Source organism: Schistocerca gregaria, chromosome 5 (assembly GCF_023897955.1).
Source record: "Schistocerca gregaria isolate iqSchGreg1 chromosome 5, iqSchGreg1.2, whole genome shotgun sequence".
In the NCBI taxonomy this organism is placed as follows: Eukaryota; Metazoa; Arthropoda; class Insecta; order Orthoptera; family Acrididae; genus Schistocerca; species Schistocerca gregaria.
Genome location: NC_064924.1, coordinates 99,060,873 through 99,087,241, shown reverse-complemented (window position 1 = coordinate 99,087,241; position 26,369 = coordinate 99,060,873). Strand labels below are relative to the sequence as shown.

Here is a 26,369-nt window from a genome sequence, read left to right as displayed (position 1 = left end):
AAGTGGTGCACGGAGAACCAAAGAGGTTAAGGTGTCCACTCGCATAAAGTGGGTTCGGGTCGCGGTCCGACACAAATTTTCACTGTCGTCATTCCCTTACACAGTTGATGGTTTTTCGCATTCTCAGCTGTAATGCATTTCATGTTCGCCTAATAATTGTTTCTTATAGGACTGACATAGTTAATATGAATGTACTGTTTCTCCACTAGGCAAAGAAAATCTTGTGTGCTACAGATTGTAAAATAAACGTAATAATTGAGCAAACAGAATACTGTAATTTCAATTTAGAAAATAGTTAATTACCGAATGATTCACTAAAATTTAGTCATCAATCAAACAAATAGCTCAAGACATTTTTTCGCTTCGTAAACCACTGCACTTCCGTGTTGGTGTATATAAGTGGGAAAATAAAATGCCTGGAAATGAAACGAAAGCAGACACGAATCATATCACAGACTTTTGAAGTGCTACAATAATTACGCAGTTAGCGAAATCAGTGGTCAACTAATAAATTTCATTCAGTAATCAAGTTCACTAATGCCAATCTCCAGTCTATTGAGTTCCCGTGCAGAAAAAAGTCAGGAATGACACACATGATACAACCAATATGAAGGTAAGACTCACAAATAAAAATTTTTTAAATTATATCGCTGAAGCAACGAAAATATTAACACCCAACGAACGAACAGCATGTCGCCAGTCTGAAGAAAACCATGTTTCAAAAATGACTCTGAGCACTATGGGACTTAACATCTTAGGTCATCAGTCCTCTAGAACTTACAATACTTAAACCTAACTATCCTACGGACATCACACACATCCATGCCCGAGGCAGGATTCGAACCTGCGACCGTAGCAGTCCCGCGGTTCCGGACTGCAGCGCCTACAACCGCACGGCCACCACGGCCGGCAGAAAATCATGAAAATGTAAACGATCTACACTACAGCTTGAATGTGTACTCGCGCTTCTCTGATGCACCGAACGCTATGTTGTTAGTGAATTTGCACCTCTACATAGGAAATGGGTCATCTGCGAAACTGTAAGCAGTGTCTTTATTGTTTTTTTTTCCTTTATTGAATTTCGATTCCCCCCGAAGGGGGCGGGTTGGCAGCAGCTTATTATGCTGCTCTGCAGCCTACAGACTTTTACAGACTTTAAGAAGAAGAGAAGAAAGAATAAAAGCAGGTGATAAAACGGTGACTTAAATTGTAAAACGGCGGAAAATTGTGGAAAGTTAAAAAATAAAGCAAGGGGTTGGCAATGCTATTAAAATACACAGGAAATCAGACAAGTAACATAGTAGACAGACAATTAAAGAAGCATGGCGACAGTCTGGTTTCTGTTCGCAAGAGATATAAAAATTACACCCAGCGACAGTATGATGTCCGTTCGTAACACTGTCTTTATTGTTTTCAAATAATTTACTATAATCTGTTCAAGTATATACCGTCAGTATAGCGGTTGCTCAAAATCTATGTACAGGTTCAGAACAGTCTATCTGAATTTCGTGCAATTCTCAACCCACAGCATTGCAAAGCTAACTAACACAGACACGTTGGTGACAGCTGAATCACCGTGAGTCACCCACTGTTGGCTTCTCGGCCTAACGGGTCTAGCTCACTAGAGGCATCTAGCGGAGGCAGGTGAAATACGGTGTTTCCATAAAATTCCTGTAACCACTCGTGTAAATACATTTTCCGCAGAACAACTGGAGCAGATTTTGAAATTAATAACAAGGAGAATAAACGACATCATATATTACTGTAGTAGGATGTAATATAAATATTTTTGTTCATAATTAACCTTATAAGCTGTGGTGTCCATTGTTCTCGAACGCTTCGTGCTCTCGGCATAAAGATAAGTACGAGAGTCGGCGGGTTCGAAGTTAAGATCATACTTCACAGGATCATTTCTGTAGTATGTCTTCAACTCTCTCTAGTTCAAAGCTGGAGTAGACGCTACCACGATGATGAGGTGTAGCACAGTTCCTGAGCGTGAGGCAAGCAGAATGGGATTTATAGGATCTCAGCTGCTATCGATGATCGTTCACCATGCTTTTTGGAGTATGGGAAGGGACTTGTGCTTTCTGAGTGGTTCTTCAATACATATTTAAAAATATATGCTAGTGATTGTATGGCCATATTCAGTTATTAGTATCTGGGATTTGAACGTAGGTGTTCTAACAGACTTGTGTGTGTGTGTGTGTAGTACATTGAATTTTTCTGACACCTACTTTTAATTGAAAGCACTGCGTATGTAACACTCGTCTTCCCTGTATATACGGTAAAGGTTTTACTGTAAGTTATTGAAAGCCATTGTTACCGTATTTGTTTCGTGAAAATGTCACGTATGGTGTGCGCGACTAGAGTGGACCAGCGAGCCACGTACGTGCTGGATTTTTGCTTTGAAATTGCCTGTTCCGTAGGATCAAGAATGTCGGACTACGCCACATAGTTAAGGAAGAAATGCAACCGACATTTGTGAAATGGAGGAAGATATATTATCCTCGAAGATTTTTCAATATGGTATTCAGCATGAATTCTTTTTCTTTTATGGCAAGTGCGTTTACAGCTTAAAATGTAACAACTGTTCTGAAGTGATTTTATGGCATTCAGTTGGTTCATCGAAACATTAAAGGCTTACTAATAGAAAACTTAAACATTATACACAGTTACCTTTTGCTCTTACATACATTATCAGTCTCGAATGTTCTGCAGCATGTACTAAGATGTGTTGTATTTTATTGTGTCATAATGATAATTGTAACTCTCTCTTGGGTACAGTGGCACAGACTGAGTGGCAAGTAACAGCTGGCTGGTGTGTTGGTGGATTCTATGTCACTGGAAGAAAGGAAGATAAAGATTTAACGTACCGCCGATGACGAGTTTATTAGAGTGAAACAGGAAAGGAAATGAATAGCAGTGGTAGAATGTACCCTCCACCATGCACAATGCGGTGCCTTACGGAGTAAGAATGTAGATGCAGAAAGTGTGAGACCGCAGGAAGTGACTATAAAGCTGAAATGTTGACGAAGTGAAAACTCAGATTCTAACTGGAGATGGTTTTCATGGACGTTTCGAATCACACGAGACTCCAATATTTGACCTGCGTCGATCGACAGTGATTAATTTCCATACTCAGCGGTATTTGTAGCCATAGTGTACAGTATTTATATGGTGAGCATCTCGTCTTTATGCTGCGACGTTTTCTGCGAAAATAATGTGGTTCAAATGGCTCTGAGCACTATGGGACTTAACTTCTGAGGTCATCAGTCCCCTAGAACTTAGAAATACTTAAACCTAACTAACCTAAGGACATTACACACACCCATGCACGAGGCAGGATTCGAACCTGCGACGTAACGGTTACGCGGTTCCAGACTGTAGCGCCTAGAACCGCTCGGCCACCCTGGCCGGCTAATGTGCTAACATAAAACGATCACATATGCATTGATAAGTTTCGTATGAGTACAATGTATTATATGTAAATCTCATGTAAAAAATACAGTGCAACGTTAAACGTGATATAAAACAGGGCGGTGAAGTGCTACAGACACGAAAACGTATCCTCGATGACCGCAAGTCAGTGTCCTTACATACAGGAAGTAGACCTTCTGGACATAATGAAGACCTTGGGAATTCAACGAACTAACGATAATCTAGTTAACAATCATAGTAATGTAAATATTATCTCACAACTTTTCTACGTCTTTATGCATGAAGCTGAGCGCCAATGGCTGGAAATATTTCACAAATAAACAAATGTTAAAAGATCAATAATTCATATACACAGGGACTGAATGAGATATACACATATAATGTTCGAAATAGGCCACTTGGTGTTATGGAAGTTCGGAGTCTTTTCTCGTGGTGTAACGAAACCTCGAAGTCTTTTTCTCCATGGCCTGGTTCTTTTGTAGTACCAGTTCACTGGACTGCCACCGCCAGATTTCAGAACAATGACGGTGTTCCTCTTTTGTCGTCACGCTGCAATATTTGTACGTTTGTTTTCCGCTCGTACGTGGAAAACAAACTTCTTTTGTTGAGCTGAGCGCACTGAAAATGAGCGCTGGTACGTCCTGTTCAGAGGCGATAGGGTCTAGCACGAACACGAGCGAAAGACCTTTTTCCACATTCGTTCGTACACTGTCGGATAATGTTGGTGCGGTTTGAGGTAGCACTATAACATAATCAAACGAAAATAAAAAAAAGAAAGTATTACAGATTTCACTATGATTTGGCGTGCATTTTATTATGGCGTTTGCGTGTTATTGAAAACGTGGCGTATTGAAATCTACATGTATCGAGTATAAGAACTGCGGTGGCTTTTCATAAGGGCATCTTAGCATCTAATTAAGGCCACTTCAGGGAAATCATAGAAAACAACATCAGATTAACACTATTGAAGTTGGAGCAGTGGGTCTATCTTATTTTGGCGAGAAGACCATGTCTCGCCTTAATAACAGCTATATGTAAGCAAGTTTACGTTCGAAGGCCGTACTGTCCAGAATTGGTAGGCCATTCAGGTAAATCGCCGTGACCACTGAAGCAATTGTCTCACCGACGCACCAGGGTAAAGATACCCGTCGGTAACAACACCGTGTCCTGCTGCGTGAAAAAGTCTGTAATTGGCTGCGGCACATCCTCGTGCGACAGGAATCGTCGACCCTTAAATACCCTTTTAAGGGACCGATAGGGTGTAAGGGCAAGGGGGGAGATTAGGACTGTAGAGCGAGTGCTAGAGTATTAAAAAAAATGGTTCAAATGGCTCTGAGCACTATGGGACTTAACATCTGAGGTCATCAGTCCCCTAGAACTTAGAACTACTTAAACCTAACTAACCGAAGGACATCACACACATCCATGACCGAGGCAGGTTTCGAACCTGAGACCGTAGCGGTCGCGCGATTCCAGACTGAATGGCCTAGAACCGCTCGGTCACTCCAGCAGACGAGTGGCAAGTAATAGGTGGCTGGTATGTCGGTGGAATCTATGACACTAGAAGAAAGGAAGATTAAGATTTAACGAGTTTATTAGAATGAAACAGGAAAGCGAATGTCTAGTTGTGGTAAAATATACCCTCCACTATGCACAATGCGGTGCCTAGAGGAGTACGAATGTAGATGTAGAAAGTATGAGCTAGTGAAAGAGCGCAGGAAGTGATTATAGAATTGAAATGTTCACGAAGGGAAAAGACAGATTCTAACTAGAGATGCTTTTCATGGACGTTTCGAATCACACGAGATTCCAACACTTGACCTGCTAGAGTATTCCTTCACGTTTCCACTTCGCAATCACTTCACCAACAGTTTCACTTGAGTTGGCTTAACTTCTGCGTTACGACATTTGCGATATGGGCCGCGCAATACTATGGAGCGCCGGCCGGAGTGGCCAAGCGGTTCTAGGCGCTACAGTCGGCAACCGCGTGTCTGCTAATATGGCAGGTTCGGAGTCCTTAGGTTAGTTAGGTTTAAGTAGTTCTAAGTTCTAGGGCACTGATGACCTCAGCAGATAAGTATCGTAGTGCTCAGAGCCATTTGAACCATTTTTTTTATTATGGAGCAGCTGTACGTCTTGTCTCACTATACCACAACGGTAGATCCTATCGGTGTTTGTCCTTTGATAGCCAAGAAAAGAATAACAGCATAACCTGGTAACGATACCAGTCAACACATGAGACCTACCTGGCTTTGCTTAGCTGGAGTTGTTCCTTCTCGTTTCCACTTCAGAATCACATCACCAACTCTGTACTTGAACACTTTTAGTAGGGTTACAATGTCGCTGATGGAGTTAGTTACTTCCACGTTCGTGGATCATTTGAGCGATAAACCGTAATGATGTTTAACGAGCCGTTTTATAGTCACATCACAAATGATTCTGTAAATATGCCTACCTGCTGATCATTTTCTTTTAACTCGGATAAATTGCAATGGCTATTCCACAGATCCACTGCGTACGCGTGACCAACCCAATAGCAGAGGTTTCTAATAATGTATACGATTTGCTATTTATTACAATGTTAGTGTTAGGAATGTTGATTTTTTAAAAATATCGGCAATCCGTTATACCGACACTTTAAAAAAAATATCAGTATCAGCCGTCGATATATAGAGGAAGGTATCGATTTATCGATATATCGGCAGAATAAATATTCACGTACTGGCCTATGAAAATAAAGGCAGAATATATCGGCAGAATAAATATTCACGTACTGGCCTATGAAAATAAAGGCTGCGCATTGTAAATATACAGCCGATTTTACAGCAGTATATTTAAGTATTGATTTATTATTAGATACTGTGCATTTCAACAAGCTAACAGTCTGTCTACCCTCTTCGAGCAAAAATTGAAAGGAAAACGAAGCCCGTTCACATTTCGCTAACAACGGTAACTGCATGTAAGTGGCACAATAAAAGGTATCCGATCAGTCCATTGTTCCGTTTCGTCACATATCGGATTTGTTCGGAACACTTCATTTTGACTTCCCTGTTTTTTTTTTGTTTTTTTTTTGTTTTTTAATTTCTGCCAATGTGAACGACCTAGCAGCTGTAGCGTCAAAATTGCGTGGTGAAATTAAACTTACAGTTTCTGTTAGTAGCGCCGGGCGTCGATTACGTCAGCAGTTCCTGTCACACGTCTCCGCCTAGTCGCTTAGATTTTTGGTGATAATTTTCAGCACATATTTTTTAAGAATACCACTGAGAAGAAATAGCAAACTAGTCGCGTTAAAAACTGTTTTTCTATGCAAGTGGGGTGCTATTTCTTCACATCGGATTTCCTGTTATTCCATTCACACCGCCACTCCCCCGCCCCCCCCCCCCCCCCCCCCCAGCCCAAACTGACTTCTTTTTTGTGCCGCTTCCACTTGCTTCACACAGTCAAAGAGAAAGACTGGACGTATTGAAAGTACTAAGACTACTAAGTTACGCTATTGCCAATTTTCCTAGATGAGACAAACGAAACGCGCGGGGCAGAGAAAATACGCATCGACGGGACGCGATGCAGACGAGGCTACATCGGCGTGGGCGGCGAGCGCTTCTGCCGCGCGTCGCGAGAGCCTAGCGGTGTGCCGTTAGCCGGCCGCGGCGAGCCGGGCCGCCGGCTGCAGTGAGCAGTCAGCAGTGAGCAGCTACAGAGACGGCCTTTTGCGGAGGGACCGGTCCGGTCGCCGCAGACGCGCTGTCTGCTGTCCCACACAACCGCCTCGGCGCCACACGGCGTCTGGCGGAAACTTGGCCGACTGGGGACACCACCACCGCACCGAGAGGCGGTATCCACAGCTTCCCCACATACGTTAATTAAAACTATTACGTCTTACCTACGGCCTCTCAAGTAGTCCCCTCGCGAGCAGATAAACCCATCTGAACATTACTGCCATGTTTAGTATCTGTAGTGGGAGCCTTTCTTTGCTAGAGTGCTTATTAACCACTGCGATTTCACTTGAATCTCCTGCACTCCATCAACTCTACGCTCCTTCAACTTGAGTTGAAGAGTGAGTTGTCACATGGAGCTAAGTCTGACGAGTTCAGCTCGTGGTGAAGAACTCTCCCTGTTTTTATTTATTTTTATTTTTACTTTAAGTTAAAAGTATCAGGACACCTTTTAGCGAACACTCGAACACTAGTAACGGGTGTGTCCACTCTTCGCCTGTAGGAGGGAACGTCCATTAATTACGATATTGCAATACCTATATTAATCAGAATTACGATGCAAAGTTCCTTTGAGCATGCATGCATGTCCAAAGGGACAGGCACTGCGATGATTTCATCCGTTATGAAATACCTTAAATGCATTCTCAACTGGGAATACGGGCAACTGTGAGCTGTAGAATGAAATGACGCCAATGAAAATTTGTGCCGGACGGGGCCTCGAACCCAGATTTCCTTGTTATGGCAAGCGGTCGCCTTAGCATTTGACTCTCCCCCCACAACTCACGGCTAGGCGCAATTTTCCATCCGTCGCCAACCACGCGCCAATAACCTGTACTTGTACATCCGCTATGTATATTCCCGTACAGGAAAAGCATTTTAAGTCGCTTGCCTTGTGTAGGAGGATAAATACGATATTGTGGTGCCTGTGTCATTGAGAATTACAAAGTAAAGTTCCTGTTCGCCGGCCGCTGTGACCAAGCGGTTCTAGGCGCTTCAGTCCGGAACCGCGCGACTGCTACGGTCGGAGGTTCGAATCCTGCGTCGGGCATGGATGTGTGTGATGTCCGTAGGTTAGTTAGGCTTAAGTAGTTCTGAATTCTACGGGACTGATGACCACAGATGTTAAGTCCCATAGTGTTCAGAGCCATTTAAACCATTTGTAACACATTTTATGTTTCTCAGAGTGGAAAAAATACGTGAATGATGCTATATTTACTGCATTAGAGAAACAGAGCTATAGCTAACTGACGTGTAAATTGCTGTGCCACTCCATATTTTAGTGGAAAAACTTTCATACACATTCCATGACTAGCGGAAAAATATTCACCATTCGTGAGCACAAGAAAATGCATGTACCATTCCGAATTTTTATAAACATTCCAGTACAATATACTTTCACCGTTGGCCTTAACGCGACTAATTTAGGTAGGTTAATAAAATAGTTCCGAGCTCATTAACTGATGTGGATTCAAAGATCCCTTCTTGCACAACTCATCAACCTTCACCTCGTCACGATTTGACTGACATCCGTAAGGAAATCGTAGTCTGTTAAAAATATTACAAGAGTACCGAAAACCTTGCTTCGTCACGCAGTTGATTTACAGACACTATTTGTGCAAAACAACTGCCGCTCGGGAAATCAACGTTTGATCTGGTTAATAAAATCCATTCAAGGGTAACATATAAAACTCAATGGAGGAATACAACTAACGGCGTTCGGTTTTCGTCTTCCGGACGTTGTGAAGCATGTAAGCGTAGCGCGTGCCGTTTACTGCTACGAGCGACAACGTAAGTGCCGCTACAAGTGGTGAGATATTTAACGCTGGTACTGCAGCGAGGTAATGACTCAAAACCTATTGGGCAGAAACCAAGGTCAACAGGTGCCATTATTCTTCTTAAACTTTTTTCAGACCTGTCTCCGTAGCCTAGGGCGTTAACGCACATCTACGGAGTGAGGCCCCTCTCGAACTGATTCTTCCTATCCACCATCACGAACTCATCACTTGCAGACTCATATAGCGGTGCGCTGCACCCCGACGAGGAGCATCGACTAGGTATGTCACACAATTATAACGACTCCGATAATGGATTTATCGCTGCGACAAAGAGCCATCACCGCACTGGACCTTCTGTCGTACTGTACTGTATGAAACCGGGGACCTACAAACGACGGAAAGGCTTCATCCCGTCGTAGCCCTCAGTGGTTCACAACCCCACAACAGGCCACAGCAGTCGATCAACCCCACCGCCACCCCACACCGAACCCAGGATTATTGTGCGGTTCGGCCCCCAGTGGACTCCCCAGGGAACGTCTCATACCAGACGAGTGTAACCCCAAATTTTTGCTTGGTAGAGTAATTATGGTGTACGCGTACGTGGAAACGGTGTTTGCGCAGCAATTGCCAACATAGTATAACTGAGGCGCAATAAGGGGAACAAGCCTGCATACGCCGAGGTAGATGGAAAACCGCCTTAAAAGCATCCACAGGCTGGCCGGCACACAGTACCTCGACACAAATCCGCCGGGCAGATTCGTGCCGGTGACCAGCACGCCTTCCCGCTCGGGAAGCAGCACGTTACACCGAGCGGATTTTTTTTTTTTTAAATCCCATTTTTTCGTTCTTGTTCCTTGCATCTGTTCGTTGGGGCATCCCATGACACCTTGTCAAGTTCACTGTTGATCCACACACTCAGTTTTTTTATTACAGAGGGCAGCTAAGCCTCTGACCGTGCCGACAATGTGTGCCCCGAAGGTTAGCCGGGGGGGGGCAACTGGACCTTCATTCGTCAATGACTTTCGGCAATTTCCACACCTTCATTACGCGAAAACAAAGGAAACAGAGCGCTGCTCGCCTCTGGTGCAAGTTGTTATCATTTTCCTTTAATTTGGGCTGTCGGTCATACACGAAAACCAACTCCTCAGCAAAAAGGTTTAAAACTATATAAACATGAAACATAATAAAGGGTAAAACATTTACGCCGTTATCATCATCAGCTGCCAATTCAGTCAGTTCGTGATGCGGCGTCTTTGAGCCAGCAGGTAACACAGAGTCCTACCAGGCTCTTCTGTTCCTGGCGATCTTGACCTTCCCGTCACCAAATGAATCGAACTCTCCTTCGTAAGTATTAATTACTTCTGTCCGACGATGTCCCCCTCTCGGTCTTTTCTGGTAAATTGGGCTCCAATATAGTATTAGTTTTGGCGTTTCCCATCCTTTCTTTGAGCGATAAGACAACGCTAGTGCCATTCAAGATATTTACTCTTCTCATCATGTTACTGACCGTTTTACGTCTTATATACAATGCTTTCTTCTGTCTTTCATTGTACATCCTAACATTGATTTTTCCTTTCGTGTTTGAGCTACTACTTCTGACAATGAATTCATGTAATGTCCGTGTCCCACAGCCATTGGCTGTTACTGGCAGTAACTTATCCTTTGACCAAAACTGATTTCTACAGTTCAGCCGACATCTTTGACTTGAAAACTGAAGAGTAGTAAGGAGATGAGGGTTACATGTTGAGTGGCTAATGAGAAGACAGGAAATGATGGGGGTGTGGGTAAGGGGAAAGTATGAAGACAGGGACAGGGAGAGATAGAGAGTGAAACTATTGGTGTGGGGTGGTAGTGGTAAGAAACAGTTATAGTTGATAGGATGGATAAATGTTTGTGCGGATTACATTGGGTAGGAAAATGACTGTGTTGAAATTTCTTTGGAAGAGGTTATTGAATGTATGCAGGTATAGATGGGCAGTCTCCTAATATTGGGAACTTGAAAGGAAACAATGTGGTTACTGGAGTCGAGTCTGCAGACAGTGTAGGAAGTAAGAAAATGTTGACTTTAATTGATGATAAATGGGAATTTGAAGAGATGATACGGATCCATGTAGAGCAGAAGACAATGCAGAGTGAGTGGCGTTCAAAGATTTGGAGGTAGGGGTAGTGCAACTAGCTAATGGGGCGGCCATTTCGTACTGAGGCAGTTTGTTCATCTGGACGAACCTAATGAACATCCGATGCAGTATAAGGAACATCCGTACCTACTGACAGCTTATTGGCACAATTTTTCGATTTTTAATTACGCATTCACAGATCTGATTCATCTTCATATACAACACCTAACAATACTTCAAACCGATATTATCGCGGTGCGTGAATGCTGCGCGCACTTCGCAAGCTGCTGTGAAATTCCTGGAAGGCTTCAACACAGAGTCGCAGTGATCCGCTGAGATTGTAATGTTATCTGAAGAAAAAAACGGAATCGCACTTAAAGTGTGTCCTCTTTCCCTATCGCAATGACACTCAAATTATGCAGCCTAGCCATGAAAGTGACTTAATCTTCCGCTTTTAGTGCGCTGAATCCGAAAATTGTAAGAAAAAAGGCGTGTAATCTACCGTTTCAATAGTCGATGATCATCATTTTAAAAAATGGTTCAAATGTCTCTGAGCACTATGGGACTTAACATCTGAGGTCATCAGTCCCCTAGACTTAGAACTACTTAAACCTAACTAACCTAAGGACATCACACACATCCATGCCCGTAGCAGTCGCGCGTTTCCAGACTGCAGCGCCTAGAACCGCTCGACCACTCCAGCTGGCAAACCACTATTAGACATTGTACTAGGCAGACGTACAGGAAACGGGGAAGTGAGGTTAGGTTGACAGTAAACAAAACACCATCTGTAAACACAAAAATAGAATCGACCCTTTTTGCCAGTGAATGTTTTTCAGCAGTGCTACGAACGTCATCTACATTCATTACACATCTTTTAAAATTATTTTAACTATATAAAAACTGTCAAATTCTTTAAAAAATGCTTAATTTAATAAATTTAACTTTAAAATGTGAAGAAATTGTGGGTGATACAGTTTTTTAAGTATTATATTTCGATTTCCCCATCCTAAAAAACATAAGAATAACGTATTTTCAGCAAAAAAGTTTTTCCATTGTTGGCCTGTGTAATTGGTGTGTAGTAGAGCAATAATGCAGCACACATACCTTTAAATAAAATATCGAAAAGGTTTACTAGATTGCAACAGTTTTAAATTTGAGTAGAGTATTTGTTCCGAGGTTCACAACTAGAATCTACCTTGTAACACTTTTCATATGTGGAAAAATCTCATTTTTTCGTAGTCATTTATGTAGAATGCAACTCACATAAAGTGAACGCTATCATTTAAAAATGGAATTAGAAAACATACTGATGGAAAAAAGTGGCAACACCAAGAAGGAGCTGTGCGCCATAAATGAAAGTCGATAGACGTGTTTCTACATCTGAAACATGACGTTTGTTCACATTTCACACCAGTCGTATAAGTGGTTCTAGTAGCGCCACTATGAAGATGCAAATTAGGTTTGCTTTTAATACACGCTATCACGGTCGTTAGCATTACTAACGTTTGAGATTGGATGTGGTGAGCTGATGTTAGTCAAGAATGCCTTTAACCTGAGACACCATTATGAAATGGCTCTAAGCACTATGGGAGGTCATCAGTCCCCTGGACTTAGAACTACTTAAATCTAACTAACCTAAGGACATCACACACATCCATGCCCGCGGCAGGATTCGAACCCGCGATCGTAGCAGCAGCGCGGTTCCGGACTACGCGCCTAGAACGGCGCCATTATCAAGAAATAACTGACTTTGATCAGGCTCGTGTAATAGAGCTACGAGAAACTGGTTCCTTCTGCGACGTTGCAGAAAGACTTTTCAGGAACGTAGTCACTGTACCTGACGGCGCAAGAAAATCGGGCTTCGGATGGCCACGGGGCATTGCCGAGAAAGTAGACTATCGTGTTCGAAGTACGGGTCTGGCACATAGTACTGCACATGCAGCAGCAATTTTATCAGTACTTCGTACCACAGCGATGCAACGAACTGTTGTAAATCGGTTAGTTCAAGGACAGCTCATAGCCACACACCCTGTAGCGTGCATTCCGCAACCTGCGACTTCAGTGGTGTCAAGCAACAGCTCATTAGTGGGGAGGGTTGAGGTCTGTTGTGTTTTCTGATGAAAGCTGGTCTCGCCTCGGCGCTGGTGACAGCCGTGTATTGGTTACAAGGAGGTCCGTTCAGGGTGTGCAACCAACCTATCTACGTGATGCACACCCTGGATCTACTTTTGGTGGTACGATCTGGGAAGCGATTTCGTATGACAGTAGGAACATTCTTGTGGTTATCTCACGGACCCTGACTGCAGTTCTGTACATCAGTCTGGTGATTCGACCTGCTGTGCTGCCAGTCGTCGTCCGCTTACCAGGGGGTGTTTTCCAACAGGATAATCCTCGCTTGCATACCGCTGCTGTAACCCAATATGCTTTACAAAGAGTCGACATGTGAGTGAGATCGAGCACATGTGAGACATTATCTGACGACAACTCCAGCGTCATCTACAACCACCGTTAACCGTCCTTGTATTGACCGATTAAATGCAACTGTCATGGAACTCCATCCGACAGACTGACATCCGCCATCTGCACAACACAATGCATGCACGTCTACATACTTGCATTCAACATTCTGGCGGTGACATCGATTATTAATGCACCGGCATTGCATTTGTGCAGTGGCTCATCTCGCGCTGAGATTAACCTGTGATCTTGCAATGTTTGTCACTTAAATACATTACTTAGACAAATGCATTCCCAAAATATCATAACTATGCACTAATTATTTATTTGTGTTGCGATTTTTTCTCCGCCAGTGTATATTAAACTTCTGTTATAGAGGTTGAAGTCTGGAAAGTGTTCCAAGATGCAATTCGCAATGCTCTGTTCCTGCTCATTGAAATCCTTGCATCACAATACCGCACAGTACGATTTTGTCACTGGCCTTTGACATTTCGTTTTGACTTCTCCAGAGGCCTGCGACGGTACTCTGACACGGAGATTTCGATTTGCACTAGAACTGCGGGCACATACACCGTGTCTCGAACGTTTTGGGTCAAGTTGAAACAGATAACAGTGGGTCCACAACCGATTATATTCAGGTAGGGAACTAGTGGATGGAAATATATGTTTATTGTGTTACGGCATAACAACAACATAACTCATAACAACTGTTCAAAGACACGAGTGCAGGTCTCACTGCATGCATGAAAACGGCGCTTGAAGTTCTGCCGCACTCTTACAAACATCCTAGGTCTCTGTTGTACGCTGAAGCAGGCAGCTGGTGACAAACAGCGTGCACCCCTGACCAACAAACACACATACTGTACACAACTTAGGTCATACGACGATTGTCATGTGACGATCCTGTTCATCCCACCTGCGCCCTAACTTCTGCCGCACGCCCACCATTATCCCTGATGTGAGTTTCCGCTCTGTCAGGCAGCTATGTGATGTGTCCATGGTGAGGTGAGTCACTGAACACAGTGTGTGACGCATAGTCAAATATGGAACGTTTCACGTCACGAGAGTTGTCAGACGAGCGTTTAATGTAAGATGCGGCAGGATGTAGTGCCCGCAAACCAGCACGAATGTGGAGAGAAAGCCTTCCCAACAGGCGTCACCCTAAATAGATGAAGTTTATCTCCGTGGATACCAACTTACAAAAGACGGGGACGTTCACGCAACAGAGAGTCAACCAATCTTCCCGCAAAAGATATATCCGAATACCAGACTCTGAAGAGATGGTGCTGGATCGTGTGGCCGAACCCCGACCCTCCCCCCTCCTCCCCCCTCCCCCTCTCCCCCCCCCCAGGCGAACACTTGTCAACTTGCCCATGAACCATGAAACGAACACTTCGAAGAATGCAGTAGGGAGAGTACTGGTGAAACGGATATCAAACTTGTATCATAAAGAAAGTGTGCAAGCGCAGGGACCAATGGATTTTGATCCTTACATTCACTTCTGTCTATATCTACATCTACATCCAGATTCCGCAAGCCACCTGACGGTGTGTGGCGGAGGGTACTTTGAGTACCTCTATCGGTTCCCCCTTCTATTCAAGTCTCTTATTGTTCGCGGAAAGAAAGATTGTCGGTATGCCTCTGTGTGGGCTCTAATCTCACTGATTTTGTCCTCATGGTCTCTTCGCGAGATATACGTAGGAGGGAGCAATATACTGCTTGACTCCTCGGTGAAGGTATGATCTCGAAACTTCAACAAAAGCCCGTACCTAGCTACTGAGCGTCTCTCCTGCAGAGTCTTCCTCGGCAGTTTATCTATAATCTCCGTAATGCTTTCGCGATTACTAAATGATCCTGCAACGAAGCGCGCTGCTCTCCGTTGGATCTTCTCTATATCTTCTATCAACCCTATCTGGTACGGATCCCACACTAGCGAGCAATATTAAAGCAGTGGGCGAACAAGTGTACTGTAACCTACTTCATTTGTTTTCGGATTCTGTGGATTAGCTACCGGACTGCTGTAGTGTCGAACTTTGTACAAATTGTATTGTTCTCGGATGAAGCCTCATTCACTCGTGATGGTGTTTTAAACAGCCGTAACAATCATGTCTGGAGCAAAGATAACCTTCATGCCACCCACATCGGTGGCCATTATCAACGATTCTCTGTCATGTCCAAGTAAACCTAATAGGATCTTATTTGCTGCCTCCACCTAGGCTGGTCTACGCTTCCAGTGTACCTGAGATGTGCTGCGACAGTTCTTGGAGTCTGTACCCCTTGTTGCCGCCGGAAGCGTGTAGTTTCAACACGACGGTGCACCAGCCGCCTTCGATGTTAATGTCCGCGAACACGTGAACAACACGTACCCTCATCATTGGATTGGAAGGTTAAATGCTATCCCATGGCCAGCACGACCGCTGGGTTTCACACCTCTGACTAATTCCTATGGAGTTACGTCAAGACGTTGGTATATGAAACAGACGAAGATCTGCTTGCTAGGACTCAAGCTGCCTGCCTCCTGGTACATCAGAGACCACGGATCTTTAAGATAGTGCGGCAGAACTCCATGCATCGTTGCCATGTATGCACTGAGACTGATTTTCGCCACTTCTAACAATTACTATGAGCAGTATTGTTGGTATGCGTTGCACCCAACGTACGACCATAAACACGATAAATGTGCATTTCTGTCCATCGGTTCCCTATCTCAGTAAATTCCACTATAACCTGTTTCAATTTTACCCAAAAGATTTGGACAACCTGTATATGAAAACAAACAACAACATTTAGTACACAACATTTTTTTCCGAGCTGATAATACTAACTTTATGAGTATCTACGAGGTTTAGCAGTGTCTTTCAAAAAGAAATGCCGGCCGAGGTGTTCTCGCGGTTCTAGGCGCGCAGTCGGGAACCGCGCGACTGCTACGGTCGCAGGTTCGAATCCTGCCTCGGGCATGGATGTGTGTGATGTCCTTAGGTTAGTTAGGTTTAAGTAGTTCTAAGTTCTATGGGACTAATGACCACAGCAGATGAGTCCGATAGTGCTCAAAGCCATTTGAACCAAAAAGAAATGTTACACATTGGCATTCTGAATCTTAAGTCGCCTTGCTAGCCTATTTTTAAGAAAACACTGCACAAGTGATAAGTCTTTTTCCACGACAGGTAAGATACTGTAAATTATGAGGACGTGGTGTTTTCCCGGTTCTCTCCGCCCCAGGCACCGCCTCCCTAGCTGGTAGGTAGGGCAACACTTAACTGCCTAGGTGTCGTCCGGCGTTACGAAAGCAGTTTCCGTTCTCATAAACACACAGCGTGGGAATGGGGGCCCACCGTCAGCACGCCATTACGAGCCTCCGTCTCGTGTTTCCACTCGCCGAATGACGGGCCCGCGCTATTTTACGACCTGTCTCCGCGTGACGAGAATTACCACTGCTCGCTGAGGAGGGTACACAGGAAGCGAATGACGTAAACGACTTAGAGTTTCGTTCTTATTCAAGCGAAATTCCCCAAAAATAACGGAAAGAAATAACTTTCCTTAACGTCAAACGATTCTGACGGCCTAATCTACGCCATTTTGTTGTGCTGGCATCTTTAGGAAGACTACTTTTCTTTTTAGGGTTCTTGTCTCAATCGGCAAAAACGGAACCTTTTGCACAATCACTTTATTTTCCGTCTGTCTGTCTGTCCGACTGTTCAAACCCCTTTTTCTCTCGAACAGGTGGATATATCAAATTTTGTTAACTATGTGAAGTCGGGAAAGGCATATTGTCTAAGACTTGAAGAGCAGAAGAAGATGATGAAGAAGAAGAAGACGTGTGCTGAGGAGCTCCCTGGACAAGTTACAGAAGAGACGGAACAAGAAACGTGTCGAACGCATGAATGGATGTTGGGAGACGAAGAACAAGTAATAAAGAACAAAAACGAAGCGTAAGGAAACAAAGGGAGAAATAAGGACTATATACGGCAGCGTGGGATACTCAGTCCTCATTTGCAAACTTGTATGTAGGAAGGTGTAAAGCACCACAACTACTATCTCAGAAAAAGTCAGTAATTAAGTACTAGAAGACAGAAAGTTAGAGATGAAGTTGTACTGCATGTACAAAACCTGTAAGTGATACTGGTGAAGCCGGCCGCTATGGCCGAGCGGTTCTAGGCGCTTCAGTTCGGAACCGCGCTGCTGCTACGGTCGCAGGTTCGAATCCTGCCTCGTGCATGGATGTGTGTGATGTCCTTAGGTTAGTTGGGTTTAAGTAGTTCTAAGTCTAGGGGACTGATGACCTCAGATGTTAAGTCTCATAGTGCTTGGAGCCATTTGAACCATTTTTACACTGGTGAATATATATACCATTGGTAAACGAGTGCAGTTATCATGTAAACCTTTCTCCCGGTTCATTGCTGTGAATATTTACCACCTTGTACGTCATGTACACCTAGAACTACATAATAAATTGAGCTGGTTTATTAACTGCTATTCGCAAAGATTCCGTAGTGGTACATGCTTCATTGCTCTCCCGAAAAAAAGTTTTTGTTATTTAAAAGGTTAACAGACATTAAAACAATACAAGTAGTGGGTTTGTGAATAATGTTCCGCCACGAGCCACGATTTTCTATTATTTTTGTTTTACACGACGCGTTTCGGGAAATGATTCCCATTTTCAGGTGTGTTTCTTAGTATTATGCCGTTTTTTCGTCATATTTCGATGTGTGAGATTCTGCTTTGTTTTATTGACTTCACTGCAATGTATAAAAAAAAACGCTAAATTCTCAGTTATTTATCGATTTTTGTATGTAGTTAGTGGCGAAATTTAAAAGAACTTGTACTTACAGTTTTCTTATGGGTCATTTGTGTATGTCCCACACATGTTACATATCACTGACAACGCCGGCTGAAGTGGCCGAGCGGTTCTATGCGCTACACTCTGGAACCGCGCGACCGCTACGGTCGCAGGTTCGAATCCTGCCTCGGGCATGGATGTGTGTGATATCCTCAGATTAGTTAGGTTTAAGTAGTTCTAACTTCTAGGGGACTGATGACCTCAGAATGTAAGTCCCATAGTGCTCAGAGCCATTTGAACCATCACTCACAACTTTCACATATTGCAGTAAAGTCAACAAAACAAAACAGAACCTCACGCACCGAAAACATTACGAAAAACTCCTATGATATGGAGAAATACGTGCTTCAAAACGGGAATAATTTCCCAAAACGCGTCGTGTAAAAATGGTTCAAGTGACTCTGAGCACTATGGGGCTTGACATCTAAGGTCATCAGTCCCCTAGACGTAGAACTACTTAAACCTAATTAACCTAAGGACATCACACACATCCATGCACGAGGCAGGAATCGAACCTGCGACCGTAGCACTCGCGCCGTTCCGAACTGAAGCGCCTAGAACCGCTTGGCCACCACGGCCAGCGCGCGTCGTGTAAAACGTACATAAAAAATCTTGACTGATAGCAGTAAGTTATTCATAATCAAACCCTTTGTCTTCACAGTCACAGGCTCTAAAAAAACATTTATAATTGTTCCGCGCACGTCGGCCTGGTACGTTACAGCAGAGAGGGCTGTGAGACGACGTCAGCCAACAGTACGGTCACTAGGACGACACCACGCCAGGAGCGGTATCTATACGAGGAGAATATAAACGCCGCGGCACCTATCTGCGGCCGGAGAGGACGACGAGCCGTCATACAAACGCTACAGCAGTGACTTATGAACTCAATTGTTTGCTTGCATTGAAATTTTATATACCGAAGGACATTAATTATTTGCATGTCTCCATTTGCTTGCGACACACCTTTGTGAATACGCAAAGTTAAATATTGCCAATTTAACTTAGTGCAATAAACTCCATTAATACGATTTCCTTGAACTGTTGTTCAAGCTTCCTAGGCACCCTAAATTATAGGAGTCGGCAGGATACTACAATATACCTCTCTGAAGGTGTGCCCCAGGACTCTGTCCTCTCCCCTCTCCTCTACATACTGCACATGGCAGATACGCCCCAAACCCCCCCCCCTCCCCCGTACACCTCCTGCAGTACGCCGATGACACCGTATTCCTTGCCCTCGCTCCTATTCTCCAACGGTCCCAACGCCTTCTCCGGAATCACCTTGACCTTTTTGCCGCATGGTGTAACGACTGCTCCTGAAAATCATTCCTTCCAAGACCCAAGCAATCATCGTAGGTCGTACCACTCGCTCCTTCCGGCTGCCTTACCATCTGCACCCGTCCTGTCCGCCTCTCCCCCACCCTCACCTACCTTGGCTTCACCATTGACCGTCACCTCATCTGGATCCCTCATCTCTGCTCCATCTAATCCAAAGCCCACAACTGCCACTGACTCCTCAAACTCCTCCTTGGACGGACATGGGGGTTTCACTCCTCTACCATCCTCCACACCTACAAATCCTTAATCCGTCCCATCCTCTGTTATGCCAGTCATGCCTGGATATCAGCTCCCTCCCCCAAATTCTGTAAGTCCCTCCAGATTCTCGAGCGCCGTGCACTCCACCTCGCCTTCCGTATACGCCTCCTGTCGCCCATGCAGATCCTCTACGACCTCATTCCTTTCCCCCATCTGCTCCTTTTTCCTCAAACACATCCGCATACTCTACACCTTCCGCCGCCTTGATCGCCGTCACCCCCTGGTTGCTCCTCTGCTCCTCAATCCCCACCCTCTCCCACGCCTTCACTCATGTGTCCCCCCTACCTTCCATCTCTACACGCTTCATCTCCTTTCCCAAGGTGGTTTCCGTCAACTCCCCCTCCTGGATGATGCTCTCTGTCCCTCCATTTATCCCTCCTATCAACTCTGATCCTCACCCCCCCCTCCTTTCCTCCGTCTTTCTCTGGGCTCCCTCTCCCTCCCTTCCATCCCGTTTTCTCCCAACCTAAACTCTCCCTGCCTCTCTTCTCCCCCCCCCCCCCCCGAGTCCTTTTGTATTCCTGTCCTCTGCCTTTCTCCACTCCCTGTGGCGTCTGCCCAGCACCTCAACCCCCCCCCCCCACCCCGTCTTATGGGTCTTCGTCCTCCATCGGCTCCTTTCTCCACTTCCCCTCCACTTCGTTTTTCCTCTCCTCCTCCATCCCCCTTTTCTTTCCCATCATCTGTCCAGGTTCCTCCCATTGCACTCGGCTGTAGTATGTCAGATTTTTGCCAACTTTTTAGAGCAGTTTTCATGTGGATGTTCAGTGTTGTTCGTCTTTGCAAGGGCGTTGCGACCAGAAATCTTGCTGTCGCTGGGTGTGAATTTTATATCTCTAGCGAAGAGAAACGAGACTGTCGCTGTGTTTTTAAATTGTCTATTGCTGTGTTTTTTAATTGTCTATTATTTTACCTGTCTGCTTCAAATGTATTTTATTAGCATCATCAACCCTTTGTCCTATGTTTTAAGTTCCATGATTTTCCGCCATTTTACCACTTAAGTCTCCGATTTTATAGCCTGTTTTTATTAGTTATTTTCTTCATCTTTTTAAAACAAATTCTGTAGGCTGAAGAGCGGCATATTAAGCTGCTGCCAGCACGCCCCCTTCGGGGGGAATCGAAACTCACTGAAGGACAAAAAGAAAAAAAACTGTTGTCTGGCAATGGGAGAAACCAGCTTCCTAGGCACGCTGTATTAGACGAGTAGCAGGATACTACAATAACAGACAATATCAGATCTTGAGAAAGAGGTTGAAACCAAGAGTATGTTGTCGGTGAAGGCCTCTGAAGGCATCTTCGAGTGTCTGCTTGGACCTGGAGCAGGCGTTGTCGTTCCAGTAGACGGACTGAAGAGAGCGAGGTGTAGAGTTAGGGGCCGTACACAGCAGCGCGTGGCGGCCGCTGCTGCTCAAGGCGCCCTCTATGCTCGCGCGGCCCACGTGCCGCTGCCGCCCGCAAACACAACACAACACAACACGGAGGAGTGAGGCCCGCCCAGCGTGGGTGACCGCCCGACTTTGGCGTGTTGTGTTGTGTTGTGTCGTACTGCGACGTGCGGTCCGCACGCAGTACCTGGAACAGACGCCGGGCGCGCCCGGATGCTGACGGCCCGTCTGGCGTGGGCGCCGTTCTTGGGGGTCACGGACACGAGGCTCGGCTGCTGCACGCTGCGAATGCCGCACGCTCGCTACACGCCGTACGCAGTGCCGCTTACGCAGGGAACTCCCCATCACACCTCCTCAGATTTAGTGGTAAGATGGCTCAGGGGATAGCCCGTCAAAAACTGAACACACATCGGGCTTGAAAATTGGGAGGTCTACTGAACTGTGACAAAAGAAGAGACAAGGAAATTGGTACATCTGCCTAATATCGACTAGGGCCCCGCGAACACGCAGAAATGCCGCAACATGACGTGACATGGACTCGACTAATGTCTGAAGTAGTGCTGGAGAGAACTGACACCATGAATCCCGCAGGGCTCTCCATAAATCCGTAATAAGCCGTCGGAACACGGACCGTGCATCCGAACGTTGAGCGTCGAGCGTGCCGATTTTTAGACGTCATAGCGTGGAATAGCACGTTCGGCAGTCTTTCCGAAGGTGCAGAGCAATATCTGACATGTCAGATATTCTGAGCGTGCGTCTGAGCGTTGACCAATGAGATGGCACAACGCCACCTACGTCACACGCACGCCGTCTCCCTCTTCAGTACAGAGTTGTGAGGCGCCATATGGGCATTCATTTCAAGCCTATATGTATATACGCCGTTTCTGAGCACCAGGAAACTGAGAATCACTGGAAAACCCGTTGTTAACTGTGTGATTCGTTCCAATAAAGTAATGAGAAACATCATATTCGTGGCAAAAGAATTATTGTAACTTGCGTATTATAAGAGTAGGCTATATGAGGGCAGCGACACACTGAAGAGCCACTCAAAACGCATAGTTCTTGGTACAATTTGTTATAATTAAATTTAATTTAGTAACATATCTACGATTAAGGTTTTTCAGTAAGGGGTAACATACTATGATTAGACGTACAGTGTGTGTTGCTGACTTAGCGTAATGAGTAGCCGGCACGGTAGCTTAGCGTATTCGGTCAGAGAGCCGGTTGGTCTCTGTAATAAAAAAAAAAAAAGAGTGGAACGATCAACCATCGCACTTGAACAGGATGCCTTCCGACGTCCGCAACGACCAAACACAACGATCAATAACGAACAAAATGAAAAAAAAAGTAGGATCACCTTCTGGTATTGAATCGTTTGTCAGGGCGGTGGTTCGCGTCTTGGCACATCCGAATATTTTCCTAACATTCACGTTTTTATTACGTTCTAATCCTTTTTTATTAGTTTAACATACATATATACTATAATATTTGACGTTATATAAATATAAGTTCACCTTTTTCTGAGGGGTGACTTCGTTCGATTGGCTTTTATCTACTAGACAGATTGCGCTACTTGTATAAAGATAGTTTGCTCCTTTTTTCTTTTACGCTTCGTAATTCACATGTTGCAAAGATTCTGCTACTGGGTAGGAACAGTGATCAAGTGAGACTGACCTTGGGCTTTTACTAAAATGTGGGAATGATGAAATAATGTTTATCTTATGCGGAGAAGTTTTCCAAATATGTACCGCACTGTTTGTAATGGAGCTTTTATAAGCCTGTGTCCTTATTGATTGGACATGGTACTTTCCTTTTCGTGGACGATCGAGGAAATGTGCGTTTTAATACGGCTAACGTGGGAATTTTACGCGAGCCCGTTGAGTAAACAGTGTGATTTACGAACTAGAAACATCCATCAACTGTCGCTGGAGTGCGTTGCGATCGCGTATACCACGCAGGGACCCACGTACCGTGTGCACAAGTCGCATCGTTCCTGAGCGTTCAGCGGTACGTTGAACTCGGCGCGCTCAACGTTAACGTTCGACAGCACGGTCCGTGTGCAGACGGCTTTAGAGTGCGAGGAGGTGAAGGTCTATTCTGAGCAGCACGTTGCAGGGCATCTCAGATATGCTCAATAATTTTCATGCCTCGAGAGTCTGGTGGCCAGCGGAAGTGTTTAAACTCAGCAGTGTGTCCCTGGAGCCATTCTATAGCAATTCGCGACGTGTGGGGTCTCGCATTGTCATACTGGAATTGTCCAAGTCCGTCGGAATACACAATGGACATAAGTGGATGCAGGTGATCGGACTGAATGCTAACGTACGTTCCACATGTGAGAGTCTTATGTAGACATATCAGAGGTCCCATATCACTCCAATTGCACGTGCCCCACAACATTACAGAGCCTCCACCAGCTTCAACAGTCCCCCGCTGACAAGTATAAAACACTCTGGACAACTAATAGAGTCACCAGTACCTCACTGATTAGCGTACAGAATTTGTAAAAGTGAAGTGCTGGTTCAGTTCTCGGTAGTAGCAATAATTTTTTTTTTTACTTGTGTTTAAATTCTGTAATTTTTCGCGACAGACTGTCAATGCAAAGGGCCCGGGTTCGATTCCCGGCTGGGTCGGAGATTTTCTCCGCTCAGGGACTGGATGTTGTGTCGTCCTAATCATCATCATTTCATCCCCATCGACGCGCAAGTCGCCGAAGTGGCATCAAATCGAAAGACTTGCACCAGGCGAACGGTCTACCCGACGAGAGGCCCTCGTCACATGACATTTCATTTCATTTCAATCAAGTGAAAATGTTAATTAGCAAATTTTGAATCATAGTTTTTAATGAAAATAGCATTTTCTCATTTCAATTACTAATCGCATGAAGAAAAATTCAAATCTGACAGAGACAAGGAAAATGCATCGTTGTTGAATGAAAAAAATCAGGTACATCTATCACACTCATCAGTCTGTAAAAATAAATTGTATTTTATTTTCTATTTGATGTTCTGTAATTTTACATCAAATTTTAATATGGTGTAAATCATGTTTTCATTCGATCATTAATTAGAAATAACAATTTATTAATATTGCTAAAAATCATTAGTCAGTGTTTGGTAATTTATTAACATCACATTCCACAATAAATATTAAATTAAAGAAGTAAAAAAAAGTTGCTATTAGAATTGAACCAGCGACTTCGGTATTCACAAATTTTAAACTCCACGCTATCAGTTAAAGGCGACCATCCCAATTATTCAAAATACTTTATGCAGGGTGGTTATAATTAAACTTTCCCTACTTGAGAGGAATCCCATGAAACACGAGAGAACATATGACAATGAAACTTTGTGGAAGCATTTGTAAGGATATGCGGAAGAGAAATAACGAATAAGGCACTGACAAAAACAAAGTTACATAGTTCTCGTATTGCTTGAAGATCGTACATTGAGTCCAGAATATCTTTACATTTGATTTTAAAGAAGTTAATTATCGTATGAATTACATTTGTTTCAATTTTGCAATATTTTGGTTACTAAATCTCTCATAACAATCTAATACCTATCAAACTAAAAACAGTTAAACATTTTTCGAAAATGAACTCAAATTTTAATAAAAATCTGGCGTGTGAAAGAAGATACGAAATATATATTATTTTGGCGATGCGACGTACTCCGAAGATGATACAGAAACTCTATTTTAATATTATCTACAATAATATATAGTTATTTTTATTTTTATAAATTTATCTAACCTCAATAGGGACGTTTTCTGTGTAACTTTTCACTCAGGTATGCAGAAAAATAAGTATAAAACTTAGTTTGACCAGTTACCGGTTAGTTAATCTTTGTGTCGAACGCGAATAGGACAGTCTTCTGTCGAATTGCCGCCTTGTATATTAGTTTTTGAGCTATGCGTGCCTTTTACGTTAGAATCAGTGATATGTAATTGAAATTCCATTTGAAATTTTTAAAGAAATTGTTAATTAAAGACAATCATTATCATGAAAATTGTATAAGTTTACAAGAAGACAAGAAGAAAAAGGAGGCAGATGCTTAAACCTCATTGCTCGCGATATGTGAATGAGAAATAAAGCACAATGTCATGAAAATATGAACAAGTACCTAAGCTTATGTTTAAAAATCCCTGGACGTTTTCATCATCCCCTAGACAGCAAGAAGACGACGTTCGTAGCCACAATTACATCGACGAAAAAGATGAGTATTAAAACATTTGCTTATTGCAACAACCAGTTTAGAAGGTTTTGTACGCTGCTGTTTCCCGTTATATACAACTACGCATTTACATAGGTATTTGGCTAGCTGAAGAAATACTATCCTTTATCATCAAACTATCTAATAATGACTTTTAATGGGATCTTGGGCACGGTAGTGTTTGAGGGGTAAAGCGACAGAGGTACACAAAGTACCCTCCACCATACACTTTAAGGTGGCTTGTAAAGTGTAGAGCAAAATGGAGATATAGTTTCACCGTTTTTTTGTGTAAGTCGCGTTAAGATAAATGGCGGTATAGTTGCTCTGGAAAGGGATACCTCTGTTTTACTAATGGTGGGACGGTTACTTTGAAAAGGACACGCCCATTTTCCTATCTCATACTAGACCAGCCCGAGCAGATGCTGCCTCTGGAATGACGCTGTTGTCGACGGGATTTTTAAGCCCAGTCTTCTTTCCATCAAGATGTAATCTACGCCCGCTGTGGATCACACATATATTTGTGTTGCGCTCGTGACGAGTTTATTGATCATACCGTCTGACAACTTGTTCCTGTATGTTAAGCCGTTCGTGTTATGTTCACAACCCTTCATCTTATATCTGAGCACCATAAAGGCTTCACTTTATTCGCCGAAGCTCTATGGTCCATTAGGACAGAAGTATCCTAAGAGGAGGAAGACAATCGCAGGGAAAACAGAAATTATGCCAGAATGAAAGGGCTATTGCTAGTTCCAGCTGCGAGTGACAGACCCGCTGGATGATGGCTCCAGTAGCTGAGTTGACGACATCGCTGTTGAATGGGCTTTCATTTTCTTCCTTTCG

The 26,369-nt window shown here is 44.0% G+C and overlaps 1 protein-coding gene and 1 non-coding gene across 2 annotated transcripts in view; one reads left to right on the top strand and one right to left on the bottom strand.

Annotated features, from left to right (window-relative positions):
• The window catches only part of LOC126272054 (SH2 domain-containing protein 3C), a 950,261-nt gene that overhangs the window by 865,918 nt on the left and 57,974 nt on the right, over positions 1–26,369 (bottom strand). The window lies entirely within an intron of this gene.
• On the top strand, positions 1,889–2,096 carry LOC126274925 (small nucleolar RNA U3). Its single transcript, XR_007550470.1, has one exon. It is a non-coding gene; the product is annotated as a small nucleolar RNA U3 (small nucleolar RNA).